Genomic DNA, 5732 nt, shown 5'->3' with positions numbered 1-5732 from the left:
TACAACAATATACAGTAGTTTTCTATCTGTCCCTAAACTTAATTTGTGTTCTGTCACTCAGGATCAACTTCCAAACCCAGCTCATCACTAATAAGCTGTGTAACCTCAAACAAATTCCTTAACTTATACATGCCTCCCCATCCTTAAGTAAAATATGAGGCTACTTATTTTATAATTCACAGTGTTATTTGAAGATCTGAATCTACATATTTTAAAGTTTTAGCACAATGCCTGCCACATGGTAAATGTCATAGAAATGCGCTATCATTATTATCATCGTTATTATTTTTATTTTATTTCAGATTTTTCTCCAACTGCGATCATGTTGTTCGCAGAAGGAAATCAGAGTATTGGAGCCACATTCACCCTTTGGGCTTCTCAGAATACCCACACCTCCAGATTCCCCTGTTCCTGGTATTCCTGACCAATATGCAATTCAAGAGACTTGGATTTATGGTCTGATATTTACTGTTAAATAAGTTTCTTAGAATTGCTGCAGTAAGATACACAGTCACTTCGGTGGGCAAACTGAGCATGATCATGATCATCAGGGTCAGTCCCCAACTCCACACGCCCATGTACTTTTTCCTCAGCCACCTGTCCTTTGTCGATTTCTGTTATTCCACCACAGTTACACCCAAACTGTTGGAGAACTTGGTGGTGGAAGACAGAACCATCTCTTTCATAGGCTGCATCATGCAGTTCTTCTTGGCTTGTATATGTGCAGTGACAGAAACATTCATGTTGGCAGTGATGGCCTACGACCGATTTGTGGTCGTTTGTAACCCTCTGCTCTACACGGTTGTCATGTCCCAAAAGCTGTGTGCGTCATTGATGTCAGGGCCCTACATATGGGGTATAGTCTCTCCCCTGACACTCACCTATTTTCTCCTGACATTATCCTTCTGTGGCTCACTCTGTCATTGTCTCCGTCTTGTTCTGACCCCTACATCAGCCAAGTGCTTTGTTTCATCATCGCCATATTCAATGAGGTGAGCAGCCTGGTCATCATCCTCACTACTTATATTTTCATTTTTGGCATGGTCTTAAAAATGTCTTCTGCTGGTGGACGCCAAAAAGCTTTCTCCACTTGTACCTCCCACCTGACTGCCATCACCATCTTCCATGGGACTATCCTGTTCCTTTATTGTGTACCCAACTCCCAAAACTCGTGGCTCATAGTCAAAGTAACTTCTTTATTTTATACAGTGGTGATTCCCATGCTGAACCCTCTGATCTATAGCCTCCGAAACAAAGATGTGAAGGAGAGTGTCAGGAAGTTAATAAATCACTTAATACAATTTTGTTGAAGATTTGTATTTACAAAAGAGATTTGATTTATTATATGGAGAATTGTTTGATGCTTCTAGTAGAGATGATGGATTCTAATCTTTTCATCAATTCACTGGATTAAAATCTATTGTAATAAGCCAGTTATTTGATCATTTGATTTCTATTCACTCCAAAGTTTAGTAAAAGAGCTATGAATCATATGTGAAGTAACATAGTGTTGCAGGTTGAATAGTGTCTCCCCAAATATCCATGTCCAACCAGAAGCTCAGAATGTGGCCTTATTTGAAAATGGGATCTTTACAGATGTAATTAAGATAAGGATTGAGATGAGATCACACTGGATTAGGTGGGACCCTAAATCCAACCAGTGTGTCCATATAAGAGACAGAAAGAAGGACACACAGAGAAGGCTATGTGAAGATTGGTGTTTGTTTGCTACCAACCAGGGGGCTCTAGGTGGATGCAAAGAAGGATTCTCCCCTAGCAACATCAGAGGGAGCATGACTCTGCCAGCACCTTGATTTCAGGCTTCTGGTCTCAAGACCTATGAGGGAATGCATTTCCACTGGTTTAAGCCACCACATTTGTGGTAACTTACTGCAGCAATTCTAAGAAACTTATTTAACAGTAAATATCAGACTGTAAAATCCAAGTCTCTTGAATTGCATATTGGCAGGGCAAATCATTTTAAAAACAATCTTCGGTTCTATGAAACCAATGAGAATTTTAGGGTTATGGAGGAATTCTGTAAAGTGGTAACTAACTAGGAATGAAAATATGGAAAAATTAGCAATGACCCCGGAGGTGCTCTTTCTAAGACCTGGCCAACTTCCTTGCTCCTTCTTCCAAGAGCCTCTTGTACTTTTATTTAATACAGGAAGTGATGTGAAACATGATGACTTTGAATACCAAATAAAAATTATTTTACACAAATTTACAAAAGGATTATCAAGGGGACCAGAAACAAAACAAAACAAATTCAGTTATTTATCTCACATGTCTTACAATCTGATGTGTCAAAACTGATTTTTTAAATGCTAGCTATTAACACTGTGAATATTGTAATACATTTCAAGCATAGTTTGTTAATTCTTGTTTTGCTTTTAAAGGTTAATCTTTAGTTAATTACACATTTTGCCTGCTGGCATAGCTTCATCTGCCAGACAAATATGGCAAGGTTGCAACTGTTTTGATTGAAATGTTCTCTAAAATTGATTATTCAGGGGCACATGAGTGGTTCCATTGGTTAAGCAAGCATCTGCCTTCAGCTCAGATCATGATCTCAGCGTCCCGGGATCCAGCCCCCTGTCGGGCTCCCTGTTCAGCAGGGGGTCTCCTTCTCCCTCTCCCTCTGCCCCTCCCTGGCTTGGCTCCTGCTCTCTTTCTCTTCCTCACTCTCTCTCTCAAGTAAATAAATAAAATCTTAATTGATTATTCATTTGTTGGTCTTAACCCAGTGATTGACTTAAAATCAAAATATTCTCTCTGTTTATTTCTTGCTAATCATGGTTTGTATCACACAAGGTTCCCAGGATATGCACTGGGCAGAGATGCAACATTATTGCTCTACATCACCTTAGAAATTAAATGATAATCTCATCTCCAAGAGCAAGTGTGTTTATCTTAAATATGACTTTTTAACTTCATCTTATGCTTTAAAAGTGACACAAACCTTTGTCTTACATCTGAAAGTAAACAATTATAAAATAAATAGGTGTCCTACTTTTAATTTTCCTCAGTTATAAAGTAGGGATTCCACATAACTTGACCATATTATTCTGACCAATTACTAATATACTATATTGCACACTTTCCAGATAATGCAGCTCAAGGTTTGTTCACTCTGGGAAATGAAACAACTTTCTGTTTTAATTCCACCAGGGAGGACTGTATGATTCTCTTTCTCCATGTGTGTGCAGTGTTGTGTTTTTATTTATTTATTTTTTTTTAAAGATTTTTTTAATTTATTTGACAGAGAGAGACATAGCGAGAGAGGGAACACAAGCAGGGGGAGTGGGAGAGGGAGAAGCAGGCTTCCCCGCAGAGCAAGGAGCCCGATGCGGGGCTCGATCCCAGGACCCTGGGATCATGACCTGAGCCAAAGGCAGACGCTTAACGACTGAGCCACCCAGGTGCCCCAAGTGTTGTGTTTTTAAAGGATACAAAATATATACACTCCCTCTTCCAAGACCTTTATGACAAAGTAACCATTATCAATCATTACCCTTAAGAATGTATTGATTTATTACATACGTTGTGTTACATTTGCTTGGGAATGGAGAAAGGATGAATTCTCTTTGGATTTAGGTAGTTTGTGAATAAAAGAGGAAAATAGGTGATCAGCAACCATGAAGAGAAAGGCAGAAAAAAAAATATGTGAGTATATTCATTTACTTATTTTTAGTTTAGTGGAATATCTTGCCAAATCACCAGAATTTCCATTAAACCAAAGGTATCAAAACCAGGGATTTTCAAACTTTATTATTCATACAAATTATCTGGGGGTGCTGTAAAGTGCAGATTTTGGTGCAGTGGGCATGTAGGGGGCCTAAGATTCTGCATTTCTAATAGACATCCAAGTGATGCTGGTGATCCCAGCCATTGGACACAGACTCTGGGTAGCAAGACTTTAACCCAACAGATTTTATTTTAAATAAAGTTCAACTGGTGTAGACTCATGTCTAACTGTGTATGGAGTCCATAGAGAGCCTATAGAATGAACTCCTTGTTTCTCCTTTCTTCCATTGACAACCATTTAAATAATTATTAAAATGATTTTGATTATGTTTAAAATAAAAATGATTTTAATTATGAAATTTTAATAATTGCACAAACTTTATAACAAGCACAATTTTGTAAATATGTGAAACTTTTTAGTTAGAGAAATAAAGTTTTCATCACCCTTGTGGTCCTAATATATTCCCCTAAAATTCCTTTGAATCATTCAAATCTTTGCAGACAAAGTTTCTGAAAGAGCGAGCCAGATGAGGAACAGTAGGAGAGGAATGATCAAGCAGAGCTTTGTAGTACATTTTAAGAACTTTGGCTTTTATTTTGAGTGAAATGGAGAAACACCACAGGGGTTTACAAGAGTGATTTGGTCTAACTAAAATTTTAAAAGAAAAACCCTGGCTGATGTTGAGAACAAGCTGTGAGATGAGAGAAAGGGTAGAAAAGGTAGAAAGCTGCAACTGAAGCTGCAATTTTTCCATGTAATTTCGAGGAAATTTTAGTCATTAAAAATTGTACACAACACCTGGCATTTTCCTTAATTACCTGTTTTGATGCTTGTGAAGAATGAGTTGCTCATGATTCTCCGGAGTTTGAGTCCCTAGGGCTACAGACTTAGATATAACAGCCTTGGTGGCCCAGTCATACTCAGCTTACTGAGGAACAGGGGGTGGTGGCCTGTTTCTCTGTAGTAGGTAAGTTCATTCAGGTTTTCTATGAAACTGTGGGGTTATTATTTTCCTGATATGGTAACTAGGATCTTCTTTTATTTTACTTTTCATGTTAAATCACTGTAAATGCTATCTAATTGTGAACAATATTAAAGAAAGGTTAACATTCATGAAATATTTGGCTTTAAGTCAATTCCCAACCATTTTACAAAGAATAGAATTAACTTACCAGCTGGAAATGGATATTTATTCACATCCTCTTTAAATGCGCTGGAAATTGGTATATAAACTTTCATAAATGAGTTAATTCTGAGAGGACTCCTACCTGATAAATCTTGGGACTGTAGACTTATCTATACAATGCCTGGGCTATAAGAGAAGCTAACCCTTTGGATCTAAACCCTAATAAAGTGTACACTCCACTCAGAAGTCAAAAGGATGCATTGTCCTTCTGAACCGCTCAGGAGCTAATCTATTCAGTGAGAGAGGTAGCCTTCACTAAACAAAAGGTGTTAAAATGGGATTGCTATGATGTTTTCCTAGATTTCTCTAACATTTTGCTTTGACCTTATCTTCTTAAAGATTTTAATTGATTTGGTATACAGGCAAAGTATAGTATGTATGTTTTGGGACAAGCATTGCACATTTTTTCATACTCTTTCACTCATTTATGCATTTATGTGCAAACATTTACTATCAGTTATGTACATGTTACATTATTAGCTAATGTGTGGATGTACACACCGCAATATGGTATAATTATTTCCCTTTTTTAAGATTTTATTTATTTATTTACTTGAGGGAGAGAGAGATGAGAGAGAGAGAGAGAGAGAGAGAAGGAGCAATGGGGGGCGGAGGGAGAAGCAGACTCCCCGCTGAGCAGGAAGCCTGATGCGGGACTAGATCCCAGGACTCCAGGATCATGAGTTGAGTCGAAGGCATAAGTTTAACCGACTGAGCCACCCAGGCACCCCTGGTAATTTCTTTCTTTCTTTCTTTCTTTCTTTCTTTCTTTCTTTCTTTCTTTCTTTCTTTCTT

The 5732-nt window shown here is 37.9% G+C and overlaps 1 pseudogene; it reads left to right on the top strand.

Annotated features, from left to right (window-relative positions):
• Positions 1-322: 322 nt before the first annotated feature.
• On the top strand, positions 323-1310 carry LOC110576103 (annotated as a pseudogene).
• The last annotated feature ends 4422 nt before the right edge of the window (positions 1311-5732 follow it).

Source organism: Neomonachus schauinslandi, chromosome 11 (assembly GCF_002201575.2).
Source record: "Neomonachus schauinslandi chromosome 11, ASM220157v2, whole genome shotgun sequence".
NCBI lineage: Eukaryota > Metazoa > Chordata > Mammalia > Carnivora > Phocidae > Neomonachus > Neomonachus schauinslandi.
Note: the sequence above shows the minus strand (reverse complement) of the source record. Positions and strands in the feature narration are given on the sequence as shown.